This window comes from Brienomyrus brachyistius, unplaced genomic scaffold (genome assembly GCF_023856365.1).
Source record: "Brienomyrus brachyistius isolate T26 unplaced genomic scaffold, BBRACH_0.4 scaffold43, whole genome shotgun sequence".
Classification (NCBI taxonomy): Eukaryota; Metazoa; Chordata; class Actinopteri; order Osteoglossiformes; family Mormyridae; genus Brienomyrus; species Brienomyrus brachyistius.
The window spans coordinates 272,574-288,475 of NW_026042318.1; the positions used below are offsets into that span (position 1 = coordinate 272,574).

At 41.7% G+C, this 15,902-nt stretch overlaps 1 long non-coding RNA gene across 2 annotated transcripts in view; it reads left to right on the forward strand.

Annotated features, from left to right (window-relative positions):
- The window catches only part of LOC125722850 (uncharacterized), a 248,291-nt gene extending 247,071 nt beyond the window's left edge, over positions 1-1,220 (forward strand). For both annotated transcript variants that reach the window (XR_007386670.1, XR_007386669.1), the window contains exons 2-3: positions 513-567; positions 796-1,220. This is a non-coding gene — a long non-coding RNA (uncharacterized LOC125722850). The remainder of the gene's footprint in view (positions 1-512; positions 568-795) is intronic.
- Positions 1,221-15,902: the final 14,682 nt, after the last annotated feature.

Consider the following 15,902-nt stretch of genomic DNA (forward strand, 5'->3'; position numbering starts at 1 on the left):
TGTTAGTACATGAAACTCCAACTGGTTTCCCCTTGTCGTTGGGCTGTCCCAATTAGTTTAATGGGAAGCCGTATATAAGGGCAGGGGATTAGAGTAAAAAGGGTGGTTGGTGGTCTTTCTTTTGGTCTAATTGTTGTTTGTTTTTTATTTATTTTTTTTTTTTTGTTGTTTTTGTCATGCTGTGGCCTGTGTGGATTATAGGCATGTCAAGGCCAAGAGAGAGGGGTAACAGCTTGAGGTGAGGCTGGAAAGGCCCCATGAAATAAAGCTACCTTTGTTCTGAGGCCTACTGCGTTTGTGCCTGGTTTCTCCCCACTCGCATGCGGGGTTGTTTGCATTCCCTCAACTCAATAAGGCAGGGCCTGTCCAGCTCTTGCCTTTTTCACGTTCAGTATCTACATGTAAAGGGAGCAGACACAGGAAAAAGGTATTGAAGACCCTTGATATGATATTGCTGTTTTTGTTTTAGATTCCAAAGTTAACCCTTTAATTTATCCCTTTTCCCCAAGTAGAACGCTGCATTTACTTTACATTTTGCTTTGGAGTCGGAAGTTCCAAAATCACCAGGTAAGTTAATCGATTGTATGTGTTTTAACTACTAGAAAGATGTTAATGATAAGCCTTAAGATTTATTAAAAATGTATTGTTTTTTTGTAAATTAAAAACGGGTACCCTCGTGGACCAAGACTTGAGGGCATTTGTACAATCCACCTGTACAACTTTAACTGGTTCTGCAGCCTTTTTCTCCCCACAGCCTCTGCTTGTTCCCTTCTTCTCTTTCTGTCTTCCCTCCAGGAGAGCTCCTCAGGCATCTCCTGCCTGTAATTCCTGGGAAATGCCACCTGCCACCCATCCTTGGAAGCGTCGCCCATTCTCAGGATCTCATGCGTCACCATTCATCACAGTCACAGCGCTTGCAGACATCTGGATAAAAGGAAAAGCCCATTTTTTTAAAACTTACACGTTAAATTTTCCTCTAATTACCATTTTATTCTTTTAAATTTCATTATGTTTAATTACATTTAGTATGGATTAAGGCACAGCCAGCCTGGATTAAGGCATCACCAGCCTGGCATCAGACTCTCCGGACAATGCCAGCCCAGAGGGGGCTGACCTGGAGGACATTCCCCCGGAGGACATGGAGTGGGAGCCTCCAGGTCTTGACCTGAGTCCCACTCCGTGGTGTCAGCCCCGTGGCCAAAGTTTCCCCAGCCGAGGAGGCTATCGCCGCGACAACGGCAGGGTCAACAGAAATCCAGTCGTGGGCTCAGCTCCGGGAGGAAAAAACGAGGGTATGCTACCCAGACCTGCCTCCTGATCCAGGCTTGGTCCATGATGGTCTTTCAGGGTATCCCATCCAATGGTTCCCAAAAGGAACCACCTCCGGTCTCCTTATGGCTCTGATACTGGCCTGTGCTTTTGTTTTGCAAGGTCCCTGGTTTGGTCCAGTTCCTGTCCTGCCTGCCCCTCGACACCCTCCGACTCTGCCAACCCCTCGCCGTCTACCGATGCTGTTCTTCCCTCGGCTGCCGCAGACGAGTAGAGCTTCTACAGACCCAGACAGGATTCCAAAGGCCCCCCTGGCCGTGACCCTTCTGCGGCACCCCGGAGCCCATCAGAGGCCCTGAACTGTTCACTTTACCTCCCATGCTACCTAGTGTCTTGCCCCTCCTAATACCTCAGTCTTTGGTCTGTAGTCTTGCTTCCCCGTGGCTCTCCCTGGTTTCACCTCTTAGCCTGATTTCACTGTTCCAGCCCCCACTCCAGTCACTCTTGCTTCCCGCTTTAGGTTCCCCTCTCCTGGCCATATTATTGTTGCACTGGTTCCGTTGCTTGCCTGTCTTGTCTGGTTGTGTCCTGCCTTGTCTGTCCCTGTGTCGTCTTTGGTCCTTTTGATGCCCAATCCCTCCCTTTTGTCTCCTTCTACTGTGTCCTTTGTTCCCACTTACCCACTGACACCCACTGTCTGTCTTTTGGTCCATAGTCAGCATCCCTGTTGGATTACCTGGCCTGTCATGATTTGTGTCCTGGGGGTTAGTCTCCCCTGTTGTCCTTGGTTTTGCCCTGGTCTGTGTGTCCCCTCAATGATGCCCTTGTACCCGGAGGGCACAGGATTGGGAGGGGGGCGTTTACTGTCATATCTTGCCCATTTAATCAACTTTACCCTCCAGTTCTCCTCCCTGATGAGCCACGCTTGGTGTCTATTAGTCTCATCCCATGTTCCTCCCCTTCTGTCAGTCACTATCAGCTTCCTTGTGTTTTCCCATTCCTTAGTCTGGTAAAGTGCCCAGTCCTATCTTCTCCAGTTGTGTCCTTGTCTGTTTGCGTCTCTGTGCCCAAACCTGCCTGTCAATAAAACCCCACGAAGGGGATTCTGCCCTACAGCTTGCATTTGGGTCCTACTTCCCACCGGTGACGTGACAGAGGAATACATGCTTAGTGCCAGGCAGAAATCTTTGATTTTGCATCCATATGGTGACTTGGTGAAGTTAGCTGATAGTTCTCTTGATTCCAAAGACATGATTCTTGTCTGTGCATTATGCATATCCAAAGTTAAGAGCTTCAGATTAATAGGTGCGAAAAACGCATCTTGCGTTTGTCGAGTTCGAAGGGTTAACTCACTGAATATTTATGTTACGCCGAACATGACTCATTGTCGTTTTGGACAGTAAGCACTTTATGTAATTCATCCATTGCTCCTTTTCCTTATGGTATACAGCCGCTTTATACATGTGGAGACTCACACACATTTTTCACATTCCATTACTTTCACACATTTTACTGTCATTGTACATCTCTTCTGATGTCACATTTATTTATTTGTTTATTTATAACCTGGTAACTGCACACTGCACAAATACAAATAAATGATGAATTACCAAAACCTTAAATACTGTACAGAAGGATAAACTCAATTATTGCTGAAAAAATCTACACACAGATATAAAAATATAATATTCCCATCAAAATCACACATGCACAGCCAAAAATGTAGGCAGTAACTATATACTGCTTTGCCAAACAGGTACAGGTATCAGACACAGAGAACATCAACTTGTTCATTATACTCTTTGGTTATAAGATAACTGGGTACATCATCCAGCAGAAGGAAAAATAGGCCGACCATTTAAAACTGAGAATACATTCAGCAAACTGAATGTGACCTTCACTGCCAGACATGCAAAGTGTTAAAAGGTGCAGTGTTATACTGTACATAACATTTTAATTAAAGATATTCAAATTTAATATTGTGTACTTTAGTGAACTTTTGTTACCTTCCTCGCACAAATATGTGAATTCGTCCCATACTGAAAGAAATTACCCTTTATGCCCTCACCGATGTGAATTGGCACAAATTTCCACAGCTTTCTCACCATAGCCAGCCATTTTCTCCATAATCATAATCAATTCCAACTCCTATTATTTCTTTCACTGCAGACAGAATGACGTGGCCTTCCATCCACTTCAGTCTCATTCATTCTGCAATATGGGTGCTTGTGGTTATTAAGCAAGCAAGCAAATGATCCATCTTCTTCTGCAGTATCAGCACTTAAAGGAGAAAGTCAGTGTGAGAATAGGTGACTGCAGTGACTGTCCTTCCGTGCCATCAGTGTGTGCAGGGAGTAAGACCAGAGTACAGACGCACAAAGCTTATATTTCTTGCTTTTACCAAAAACAAGCTGAATAATAAATATGTCCAGCTCTTGCCTGAGAACTGCTGCGATATTTCTATTTCAAATACAAGCTCGAATCCATCCATCCATCCTATGTAACCGGGGGTCCGGCGTCGGCTGTCAGAGGGCTGAAACGGCAGACGCTGTCGGTAATCCAGGTCGGCTGATCGTAGCTGGCAGTAAGCGCGCCAGGCATGATTCGGAGCCAAGGAGGTGAAGCAGAGATCGGTACACAGGAAGACAGGAACACAAGGAGGGGAAAAACGCTTGCACGCTGCATAAACCACGAAGATCTCACGTCTGGCCAGAAATAAGAGACTGAGAAGGGGAAGGTTGACCACAGATGGGAGGGGCGGGGTTCCAAAGCGGAACCACACCTCCTCAGGCACTTCCATCTCCTGCCAATATTCCTCTGTCCTTTATTTCCCTTCACACTGCACTCCAATCATGCTCCACAACCACAAACCTCTGAAATCTCCTACACTCTCTGCACTCGACTGACTCCTTACCAGCTTCTCTCCTGCCGCTGCCTGCACTCCTTCATGTTCTGTCGGCACCCAAACCACCTGCTTTGCTCGCCCCATCATTTCTCCCAGATTTAGCGTGGGCTGATTAAAAGCCACTGCTAAGGGGGGCTCCTCCTCTGGTGTGTTGTACCATTCCCACCAGTCCTCCGTATCTGAATGGCTACTCCCTCAGGGCCTAATATTATCCAGTCTGTTGTCATGCAAGATTCTGGAACATGCAGGTTGGACAGGTGTGTCTATGCTGATCACAGCTCCAGCACACCAGCTGAATCAGCCTGTTCCCCAGTCTCCCCAGGGTCTAGGATCATCAAATTTGTGAGTAAATGGGTACCCTCTGAGGAAACCCCCATCCATTGTATCTACTCACCTGTTCTAATTAGGAACCGGAGGCCAATTAGTGGCCTTGTTTTTTTGGCGGTGACTGACTCAATTTCTTCGTCAGCTCCCTCTCATGCTCTTCAGCAGAGTCCTCCTCCTCTCTGTACAAGTCAATAGCGTGGATCAGCTGCTTCTCAGGAATAGTAATAAGCGCCACCACTTGCCTTAGCCTGCTTCTCACTGGCTTCAGGAGCGTGTCCTGCAGTGCCCTCCGGTACAGACCTCTGAACACCGAATCCTGTAGGTCCTGCTCTGTCTCAGTGCTCCACCGCTTTTCTTGGGCTTGCAGATAGGCAGCTGGGCTCTCCCCCTCCTTTACGGGCTCCTCCTTCATTTCAGCCACACCTAGTCCCTGTCACCACTGCCAGCATTCTCTCCATTCCGTCTACCCCCAGGACACAAGCCTGAACCGCTTTTATGTCCCCCATCACCAAGAGCCGTCCCATAGTTTCCTCCTCAAATACTTTCATCCATTTTCAAGCTCCGTCTGCCAGGACTGTTCTGCCCATGGTACATACTGTGTCTGTGCTCCTTTCGCCACCAGGGGGAGCATCAGAGTGTCCCTATCGGGGGTCTCACAGCCCTCCTGCTTCCCACTGTTCTATGATCTGCATTATCCTCCTCTACTCCTTCCTCACTATCCGTTTCTATCTCCTTCTCCTGAAACTGACTCCATCCTCTACATGGAGGGTTAGGGCTGTCCATCAGATGCATCAGCCCTTCTGCAGCCCTACCACTTGCTCCGCACCCCACCTTTATATCACCCCCTTTTTTCTTAAACCCACATGCCTGGCCTTCTATTATTATATCACTCCTTCGCAGTCCTTCCTTCACGGTCTGCCGCCGCTGGTCGCTCACTTCCCTGTACCCATATAAACAACTTTCTTCATCCTTCTGTTTCTTCCCCTCTGAACTTTACCTTGCCCTCTATTACTGGAAAGTGGCCCTTAAATATCAGAGGTGGCCCTTCTACTAACAGATACAGTCCCTGATACAGAGGAAGTCGTAACTCCTCCTGCTCTGTTTCACCTTTGACTCCTGCCTGATTCTCACTCATCACTCTCTCATCACTTTCTGCTCTTTTCTCCAGGCCTCTCCCTTTGCCATAACCTCAGAACCTCCAGTTGCTCACTCCTTTTCTTGTTACACCTTTCTGTGTTCTTATTAGCCTTATGATACTTTATCAGAGTCTCCATCTCCTCACACACTGCCACATCCAGAAATATGGCAGAAATATAAAGTACAGATATTTTATGGGTTCCACTGAAATAAAGGTAGCTGATTATGAGAAAGACCTCGGTGTGTATGTTGATGCTTCCATGTCCCACTCTCGCCAGTGTGGGGAAGCAATAAAAAAGGCAAATAGAATGTTGGGTTACATCTCTAGGTGTGTGGAGTTTAAGTCAAAGGAAGTGATGCTATGATTGTATAATTCCTTGGTAAGACCCCACCTAGAATATTGTGTGCAGGTTTGGTCACCATACCTTAAGATGGACATTGCTGCCTTGGAAAAGGTGCAACGTAGGGCTACGAGAATGATTCCCAGTCTTAGCGGAATGTCTTATGAGGACAGGTTAGTTGAGCTGAATCTGTTCAGACTAAGTGGGGGCATGAGCCAGTTATATAAGATTCTAACAGGTCTGGATGGTGAGTGACATGACATACTAGAACTCGTGGCCACAAGTAGAATTTAGCGGGAGAACATTTTAAAACGAATTTGAGGAAGCACTTCTTTACACAGCGTGTAGTTAGAGTATGGAATAGTCTTCCTACTAGTGTAGCGCAAGCTAAAACCCTGGGTTTCTTTAAATCAGAGCTAGATAAGATTTTACCAACTCTGAGCTGTTAGGTAAGTTTTTCCCAAAAGTGCTTGATGGGCCGGATGGCTTCCTCTCGTTAGTAAATTTCTTATGTTCTTAAGGTTACTTTTCCTATAGAACAAGTCTATACATTGTACTTTTATTAAACAAATGAAATAGCCTTATGCTATTTATCTTATTTACACAAATGCTTGTCATTTTTGTCTCGTCTACACAGTCGCGTATTTACAATTCTCCTCTGCTCTCTGTATTGCGCATGGCGGACTTCCGCCCCGATGCAGACAGGTGAGCACACTCCCACCAGCGGACAGAGAGCGCGCGTCGGAAAATATGTCACGTCAACCATCTCAAAAGCAGACAAAAATATCTGCTGTGCCATTTATCTGTGTATGACTCCTCAGATCTCCAGTCCGGTCAAAAGTTTCACTAATTATCTACTTCTTCCCTTGCATGTTTAGTCCTATACTGAACTCCCTGTTCACTACACCTTACACATCTTAAGTTTAAGATTTGTCCAAATTTTACAGTAACCTACCCACACTTATATTACAGAGAATGTTTTTTGCATTAAAGCTCGCAAATACTAAATTTGATTCCACAGTTATGGCTTTAGATACCGAGGGATCCTGGTATATCATACTTATACAAAACTAATTATGGTAAATTACTATGTGAAATAAAGAATTATCTCAAAGATGGGAAATCCTCCCTCTATCCTTATTGGGGAGAGTGGAGAGCATTAGAATGAACATACCACCTAGGCTTCTCTTTATGTTCCAGTCCCTGCCCATAGGGGTCCCTATATCTACATTCAAAACGCTCAATAAATGGTTATCCAAATTTACCTGGCAAAACAAAAGACCCAGGATTGAACTGAAAAGACTATTAAACCCAAAAGAGAATGCGGGTCCTGACTTGCCTAATTAAAAAAAATATTACTTGGCAGCCCAACTTATATCAGTAGTGGTATGGATTACCCAGGACAGGGAGGGTCAGTGGGTGGTAATGGAACAGAGTATCTGCCCAAATTTGCCGCTGGACATAGCAATTATTTTTAATCAAGATACACGGAAAGTAAATAAAATCAATAACATTTGGATAGGAAACGCTCTGAAAAGTGAGAGAGAGGCTGGGACGCCCTTCATCAATATCAAGATCAATGAAAATTGCACAGAATGTTGATTTTTTCTACCATCTAAATTAGATACAGGGTTTAAGACATGGGGAGAAAAGAGGTTTAACCAGTTGGATCAGTTGTGTGATGGAGGAGATCTAATGTCCTTCGAACATCTTAGAAATAAATGTGGCCTCCCAGTGCCCGATTGTTTTAGATACCTACAGTCAACAAATATATTGTTTATATGAACAATTAAAGGATTGGTTAAAAAGAACATTATATCATATATTTATAAAATATTGCAAAAGGAGTCAACAGTGTTAATAAAGAGAAATGAGAACTAGAGATGAATACTATCATTAACGATGAAGATTGGACTCATTCATGTAAAGAAGGACACAGAATAACAAACAGTCCTACATGGTGGGAATTTGATTGGAAAGTTAAGATGAGATACTTTAAGACTCCCCTTCTCACCTCTACGTTTGGTAACACCTCAAATCAGGGGTTTATTGGAGGGGTTGTGACCTGGTAGGAGACCACACCCACATTTTTTGGGATTATCCAGAATTGTCAGAGTACTGGCAAAATATACAGGAAGAGATAAAAAATAAATGTTTGAACATAAAATTACCACTTGAACCAGCTCGTTTCATACTAGGAATTATGCCACAGAATATAGTGCATGAAAATAAGGTTGTATTACAGAGAGTTCTTCTTGTAATTGCCAGGAGGATGATAACGATCTCCTGGCTAAAACCCCAGACACCCACGACAGTACAATGGAAAGAAAGAGGAAAGAAAGTGTATAATATGGAATTTATAACTGAAAAATTGTTAACGAGAACAGAGTGTTTTGTGGAAGAAATTTCTCGAAGTCCGATGTTTAAGTGTTTGACAGAACTTTATTATTTGATGAGCTCACAGGGAACAGACACTCAGCAAGCATGCGTCTTGTGTTCTGCTCCCCGAGCAACAAATGCATACATCTTTTATGGCCTAAAATGCGACAGTCATCTGACAAATCAAGGACAAATCGGATTTTTGGACGTTCCAGTTACTTCTGCCTTTCAAGGTCCAGGCAGTACAAAGAAAGTTTGGCCATTTGGAGATACCAGTTTCTTCTACGTTTTCAAGGTCCACCTATCAGCTTAGAACAAGTCTATCTATTTGGGACTTTTCCTTTTGCTATATTATTCTAGGACTCGTTGTTCTCTTTTTCTACATTTTATATTATCCAATACCATGCATTCATTTTATAATATCTTCTGCAACAGCTTACTTCTCAGGTCAAGCCTTTGCTTTGACCTGGGCCTCTTGCTGATCAAGCAATATATGGCAAACATGTTAGTTCCTCTATAGAAAATAGAAATTTCTTACTTAAGCAGATTTGCATTCTTGTTTGATACATTCAATTAATGACAAGTAAATTACATTGTTTCAACCACTATGTGTAAATCAACAACACATTGTAAACTCAATTGTTAATTACTGATTAGGTAATGCATTTTGCATAATCATCTACATTCCATTATTGATTACTGATTAGCATAATCAAGAATTTTCTATCACAGTTTCTTTATTAAAAGGTTTCCAATCTGTAATTTTCTTTTTTCAACAGAAGTATGGCACTTAGGAAAGGATAGGGTTGAATTGAGACTTCCATGTACAGCACTGTGCAAAAATCTTAGGCAGGCAAAGAAAACGATGTTTAGATTGTCCTCGTGTTGGTGTAAAACTATGATATTATGCCTGTCAAAGTGTCTCAGCTTAGCCATTTCAGAACCTCTGCTAACATCATCCTAGTATTTGTAGCGACCGTCCAGTGCAGCCATGTATTTTTTGACTTGGCCACTAGCACACCTCATACAGCTAGTCAATCTGTCAAAATCATGGAACGGCTGAGGTGCCCCTGAGGAGAAGTTTGGGAACTGAAGCGGTGTTCATCTAGCCATCCGACTAGATATCAGTATCTTTTTAGAAAAGAGAAGAAATTATTAATAGTTTTTATTGTGTTCCTCTTAATTTACACGTTCTAATGTTAAATTGTGTTATTTGTTCTAAGCCAAAGTACACTTGCTACCCAGATAAACAGCTTTAAACATTTCTTTGGACTGCCTAAGACTTTTGCACAGTACTGTATATCTTAGAACATAAGAAATTTACAAATTAGAGGAGCCCATTCGGCCCATCAAGCTCGTTTGGGAAGAACTTAACTAATAGCTCAGAGTTGTTAAAATCTTATCCAGCTCTGATTTAACCATCTCTCTCAATATAATATTGGGATCATTTATTCTCTTCAGAGGCCTCCATAGAATAATGCATCCATCCTCTCAATTATGTTTAGACAGACGTATCCTAAGGCACCAGGGCAACAACAGTCAGAATAACAACAGAATCATCAATTTCACAGCTAGTTTTAAAAATTGCTTTAATGCAGAGTGATTACAGAAAAAAAGATAAGCAAATTAGGTAATATTAACAAAATTATTAAAACATGTAGAGTAATAGACATATTTGTCTTTCAGACATATTGTGCTTTTTTAAGAGCAGAAGGGATACATTAAATCAGGATTATATTTTGTTTTTAATGATATATATATATATATATATATATATATATATATATATATATATATATATATATATATAATTTTTTTTTAATTTACATCATTATAAATGAGAACTATAAGTGATTGCTAATTACTGTTAACTAATTTCCTGTATGATCTTTCTCCCCTTCAGTCTTAAAAATAATTATATGTCAGGGGGCCAATCAGTGGAGGCACACAGACACGGTGGCCGGTTATCCTATTTGTTCAGCGCCAACCCAACAAGTAGAAAATTCAGCACCACGGACAGTGATCTGTGCTACTATGACGTCAGGTCCTTTCATTGGCTCCATATATTTTTCTAGAAATAACTAATTGGCTCTTTTCTAGAAATGTCCAGCCTATATGAAGAGAATATTTTATTTTTATTTAGACTAAGAAACTACAGAAAATCAGCTCTGCATGTGATCTCCCCTTTACTGCTCAAGGAGGGCACACGCACATCAACAAATATCAATGCAACAATTACAGAAGAACAATTTCTCACAGCTTCAGAAGAAGTCAGATTTCTGTGTAATTCAGAGATTGTCCAAGACTTCTGCTAGAACATTTTCTGCACTTGAACCGAATTTCAAAATAAATGACACCTGGGTGACCCAGGTTCGAGTCTCTGCCTGGATCACATGTGTGTGGAGTTTGCATGTTCTCTCCATATCGTCGTGGGGTTTTCTCCGGGTACTCCGGTTTCCCCCCCACAGTCCAAAAACATGCTGAGGCTAATTGGAGTTGCTAAATTGCCCCTAGGTGTGCATGTGTGAGTGAATGGTGTGTGAGTGTGCCCTGCAATGGGCTGGCCCCCCATCCTGGGTTGTTCCCTGCCTCGTGCCCATTGCTTCTGGGATAGGCTCCGGACCCCCCACGACCCAGTATGATTAGTGGTTTGGAAAATGGATGGATGGATACACCTGGGTCTATTAAAAGAAGGTGATGCTGCCTGAACCACCAACCAAGGCTGGGAGGAAAGGGAGGAACACTAGTCAAATGAAGGAAGAAAAGGCCACCGTATCTCATGGTCACGAATACAAAAGTCAGGGAGTGTTATGAAGAAGGCACCACACTTAAGACTATTGGTTTTATGCAGTGAATTACACCAGAGAGAGTTTTTGCATTTTAGCTGTGTCATGTAACATTCCTCAGACTTCATTTTAATGTTTTCTTCAACGCAACAAAGTCCCACGGTAACAAAAGCGCTGAGGTCTGGATCGTTAATTGCAATGTGGGGAGTGCAGACCAGCTGGGGTGGGGGATCGTGCTCAGTCACGATAAAAGGCAAACGGGTAAATTGTGAATACGCACTTAATCTAACTACAGTTTAACGTTGTTCCACATACCAATATCACTACGTATCGGTATCGCAAAACAAAATTTAAAATGTTAAGATTCTGTCATTCTGAAAATCTGAGTATTTAAGACATTATGTTCCATAGCAATTTGTGGAGATAAATACCCTCGGACAGTAGCGTTCATTTCACAATTAAGTCTCTTTAAGTCATTGTTTTATGTTAAGCAGGATGAATGTGTGATTTTTAATTAATAAACCCTTAAGAGTTATATGCTTATGCTGTCGCATACTGTTCTCGGTATACAACTTAACTTATAAAAGTCTGTTAATCTTATTATAGAATAATATAGAGAATAATTATACAAGAACTATAATTATTATGATGTTATTATTTAATGTGTGTGGGCCGTGTTGCTTGATTACATTTGACTCCTCGGCACGTGGGACGCTGCCGGTTTGAAAGACGCGGCTTCACTTGTTTTCTGCACCAAGGTGGGTTGCCATTCTGCTCCCATTTTATCGGATAATTTATCTTATTATTTAGTATTTGTCAAATTTGCATGTATATTAAAATATGTTTGATGAGTAAAGTCAGTATATTGCTTTTAAATAAAGTGATTTTGTTCTGGGCTACTATGTTAATTATATTTAAATTTTATGCGCAAAGTGTAGTTGACATTTAACTTTTCCGCGTGCGCTTTCCTGCGTTTAAGTACATTATTGCGCTTGCTAGTGAGTAAATTAGTTCATTTCTTTTAAATAAAGTGAACATTGTTGTGGGGTGCTGTGTTGGTTAAATTTAAATTTCATGTGCAAGTCGGCTAGTTTCCTGTGCCGCAAAGTCTAGGTGATATTTCACTTTTCCGCGTGCGCTTTCATGTTGCATTCTACTGCGGATGCGGGTGGTTTCGCTCGGTGCTGCCTACAGCAATGATATTCCACCAGACCAGGAGAGGGCAGATGTATTGTAAGAAACACAAATAAAAGTAGTGAAGCAAGTCCTGTAAAGTTTGTTTGGTGACCAAAATCAGTATATTGCCATTTAGTAAAATTTAAAATTGTTCCAGGCTTCTGTTTTGATTATATCTAAATTTTATGTGAAAGTTAACTAGTTTCCTATGCTATAATGCAATTGTTCATTGCGGAGGTGTCAGTGCAGAACTGTATTCCATGTGCCAGGAGTGACTGACAGCTCCATTGTATTGCCTGTATGTTGTTTTTCCTCATTCAGATACAGATGAATTGCTTAAGCTGTCAGCTGGAGCAACGCTGAACAGGAGAAGCGGTTTCAGAAAATGGATGAATGTCCCCAGAGGTGTGAGTTAACAGTTTTAACCACTGCATCACTGTACCATGCCCATGTATAGGATATGTAGAAGAACCTGTTGCAGTTATCTGGTGTGTGTGTTTTTGACTATCCCTGCCGGCCCCTGGAGGTTTGGGCTTCCCCTTTGAGTCTGGTGCCTCCCAAGGTTTCTTCCTTCTAGGGAGTTTTTCCTTGCCACTGTCGCCTATGGCTTACTCACTGGGGGCTTTGGGTGGGGATGCTGTAAAGCGCTTTCACACAATGTAATGTTGTGATAACGTGCTATACTTTGCTGTGTAATTTTGTATTTACTCACGCAAATAAAAAATTGTTTGATGACAAAAAACACTTGTTTCATTCTTTTTCCCTGCGAACATATCAGTCACTTCCCTCCTGCTCCTGCATTCAAAAATGAAAGTTTGTCCTGCACTGCACTTTATTGCCGTGGGTTCCACAGGAATGCAGACCTCTACTTTGGTGTAATCCTGCTGCTGTTGTAGATGGTCTGCTCGCACGCTTTCACATTGTGCACAAGCAGATTTTTTGTATCTCTGCAGAGAAGCATTCTTTTCTTCTGCCTGGCAAATCCATCATTATAATAGCAATCCACCTAGCGCCCCTAGCTCTTAAAGAAAATGTTTGAAAAAATTAGTTTATAGCATGTTTACACCATAAAAACAGCAGTGACTGAGTACAACCCTTGTGGACCAGGCGCCTGGCTTTGACTATTTTTCTGCCATTAAACTAGCAAACGTGGGTTGGCCATGACGTAAAATAACTTGTGCCTTTAAATTTAAAAAAAAGTCCTGTGTGTTGTAAAGTGAGGTATGAAACAGATACCAGGCCGCTTCAGTGAGGGTCAGCGTAAGTTTTATTCATGTGATTTTGCGGTTTAAACTGTTTCATTGGAATCAATCCAACCAGCAGCATGAAGACTGCAAGCCAAAGAAGTGGGACGATGCCTGAGAAGAACAACTCAGTCAATCCTCACGTCTCCTCTCTCCTCAGGCGATTGATGGACTCTGAGCATGAGACATGTACAAAAGATGAGGACTCTTCTCCACTATTCAAATGGAAATTGTTCTTAATCTTTTATTTATACCTTTTGCTTATACCGTAAGATTTAGGAACACACTGAAAAAGATCAACTTTAATACATTTGAAGGTTGAAGTTATTGGAATTTGTAACGGCTGATTTGGTGGAATATGATTTTGGACAGAACTGTCAAAAAATGTGGAATGAAAATGCAGTTTAATGGTTGAATCCGTGGCTTGCCTAACTTGTTATAAATTGCACACACATCCAGCATTAAAGTGACAGGGAGGTATTAGACCAGAGTTGTTGCATTACATTAACACAGACCAGCAAAAAATATAACATTATTCTAACATTAATGTAATGTTGTTCTGAATAGATTTCTATGTCCAGTCCTGATTTCAAATTGGGCCTTTAAGCCTAGAATATGGTCAGTTTTAAAAATACTTGACTTTGTTGCAACTCTGACTAAGTTGAATTCCATCAAGTGGTTAACGGGTGTGAAGATTATCCTGAAATTTTCAAGTTAATGTCATTCCAGTTAATGTGAGTTTGTTCTGTGTGGGTCTCTGTCTCAGGCTGTTATTTTCGTCTTAGTTTCATTTAAACCACTTAACAATATGCATAGATTGCATAGCTGCAAATGTAAAATACAAAAATTAACTTGGAAAGCATTCTACAACAACATTCAGTATTGTGGAGTATTAATAGCATTTATTGCCAATTCCAGTTGCTAGGTAACTTCTATATTTTGAATAGAATACAATATAATATTTTAAACTAGATTACAGTTAATTGTTATTTTTCTGTTTAAAAAAGACAATTGCTGTAATTTACATAGGACAAAACCTGTAAAAGACATTTTGTAATTATTTTCTAAATGAAATGAAGATGCTTTGTTACTCCCCTTGGGGAAATTCTCTTTTCACCTACCCCATCTTGCTCTACTTGACACACGGGCACAGACAAAGGTAACAGCAAACCTGGCAGCAAAGGGCAGCCACCTGTAGGGACACCCATGGAGCTGGGGGTTTTACAGTGATTAACAGCAATTTTGCAATACTTTTCTGGCAGCTTTTTTTTTTGCTAGGTATTTACAGTAAATTCCACAGTCAGTTCTACACTAGAAGAGACATCATTCCTAAGCGCAGCATGGACTGCTTCTGGACACAGTATCTAATGCGACTTCCAGAGTCACTTGAGTAAGCTGGAGATAATTCATCCCCGGGAAAGAGAGCCTGCAGTAGGCAGTCTACCAAAAGAGGGCCTTTCCTGTTCCCTTGGTGAATTAGAACACCAGTGGAGAGAGCTCTCCTGTTGCAGTTTCACAGAGATGAACAACATGGAGAACTTTGGATTGAGGTTTTGCAGTAAGAGGGTGCTGAAGGAAAAAGGAGTTTCAAAGACATTGGTCTGCCTGTACTGCCGATTTTGTCTCTGCCCATTTCAGATGTCCAGATGTTTACTAATGTGACATTCCTTAAATACAACCACCGAAACAGAACCGTTGCAAATTTGTTGCCAAGTTTGGTAGATGTACAACTTGGACTGCAAAGAGATGGACTGACGCAGAGTCGGAGCTGAGGATAGGCCTGGGTGGGATTGACAGCTGGACCTACCCAGTCAGATTAATGAAATGACATTTTTTATATATAAATTACCGGCTTCTAACTCTGTTCCTATACATCACTGTTGTTACTGTGGCAAGTACGACAGAATGTGTGAGCTCCCTCTAGTGGTGCTCTAGGTAGAACACCACAGTCGTGGGTGTATTATTGTTGCAGTCACCATGTTGTAAATATATAAGCCAATTTAAGAAAATTTGGGGTAATGAGCTTCATTCAGACCCTCCCAAATTTAATACAAGTCCATCCATCAGCCACTTTACCGTATTTAAATGCTGCAGGAGGATGCTCACATGAAAAAAATAAGCCTAATTCATTTCTTTATCCAAAACTCCTCATTCATTAAAACGAAAAGAGCTTTAACTTGTGCGTGCATTGCTTCATTTTAAGCAGCATTATGGAGTGTCGTTGAACATAAATTTTTCTATGAAGGGTCTGATTTTCTGCATCTTTTACTCCTGGTTTGGGCTATAAAATTGGAAGGAGTTGCCAAACCTGACTGTGCAGGGTCTGCGCTGTTCTCAT